Raw genomic sequence first — 1,614 nt, 5'->3', positions numbered from 1 at the left:
AGAAGTTTATCTTCCTCTGATTTCTTAAATGTGCTGATGCGAGTCTTTTCCTTTGCGAGTTCAGCTTTTTCTTTGGTAAGAAGATCAGTTTCTCTTTTGTAGAAACTAGCTTCTTTTTCCGCTTTTATCCTTTCAGATTTTTCAAAATTTAATTTTTCTTTTAATTCAAAGAAAAATCTTCTGAAAGTTTTATAACCCTTAACTCTAGCTCAGATGGAGCAGAGTTGGTTTCATTTGAAGTAGACTCACATWCCTRATCATCAGAGTTGGAGGCAGATTCTGCATTGGACGTGGCCATCAGACAGATGRGTGCTTTGTCTTCATCATCTGATGAAGAATCAGACACCCAATTTTCTTTCTCGGCCATCAGGCTTCACTCTCTAGGATTATACTTGTATTTGTTCTTGTAATAGTCAACATCTTTTACCAATCGTCCTCTGCATTCTTTGGAAAAATGACCAAGTTTTCTGCACCTAAAGCAGCTGAGGTCATTTTTCCTTCCATCCTTGTCCTCCGTCCTCTCGTCTCTTCTGTCCTCTCTTCTTTCTTCTTTTTCTTCACTTCCATCTCTTCTATCTTCCTTCTGATGGAATTTAGATGGCTTCCTTTCATAGGATGACTGGTACCTTTCCCTCTTGAATTCTTTTCGTTCATAGGGTTTCTTGATGAACTTTTTCTGGAACTGCTTTGTAATCAAGGCCAGAGATTTAGCAAAGGCTTTAATTTCATCATCTGATTCAGAAGTTTCGTCTTCAGATTCTGATTCTATCACCAGTGCTTTTTTTCCTTTCTTTTTATGTTCTTTGGTAGGGGTCCTTGATATTTCCTTTTCATCGGCAGCAAGAGCGAGAGGTCCACCGATGGATACCTTCTTCTTCATAATGTCGTTCTCTTGTGCTGCAAGCGTTCCATACAGATCATGGAGTGACCAGCCTTCTAGGTCCTGATTTGCCTGAATATGCCATAGACAACTGAGTCCATTCATTGCCCAGACTTTTTAGGAATAAAACATTGTTTTCTTCCTTAGTGTTGAAACGATCGTATGTCTTCTGAATCAGTTCATCAGGAAGGGCCTTGAAGTTTGTGTATTTGTTGAGACATTGTGCTCTACGATTTTTCTTCGTTTTAGCCTCTCCTTCCAGTTGGCTTGCCAGTTTATCCCATAGTTCCTTGACTGTGGAACATGCATCGAGGGATTGGAACATTTCATTGGGTATGGCCATGATTATCAGTCGTTTGGCCTTCTTGTCTGTCTCTACTCGTTCTATGTCATCTTCATCCCAATTCTTCTCATCCTTGGGCATATAGTAGGCAGGAATTTCAGCTGTGGTGTTTGTTCCTGGGACTCTTGGGACAAGAGTTTGTGGAATGTAAGGACTCTCCATTACAGATCGAAGGAGGTTCCTGTCCATTCCTTCCAAGAAATTCACCATTCTTATCTTCCATTGTGGGTATTCTTCTCGTTTAAGAGTTGGAGGCTTGGTGAGGAAGCCAACACTATATGCAGAATTCCAGTTGGCCATTGAGAATTTTTAAGAGAGAGATTTTACGTTTTGAAGAGAAAAAAAATTGAGAGATTTTAGATGATCGTTTTGATTGGAAAAACAATCAATT

Source organism: Cynara cardunculus (assembly GCF_001531365.2).
Source record: "Cynara cardunculus var. scolymus isolate 2C chromosome LG 12, CcrdV1, whole genome shotgun sequence".
NCBI classification, from domain to species: Eukaryota; Viridiplantae; Streptophyta; class Magnoliopsida; order Asterales; family Asteraceae; genus Cynara; species Cynara cardunculus.
The sequence above is the reverse complement of the archived record's forward strand: the minus strand, read 5'-3'. Positions refer to the sequence as shown.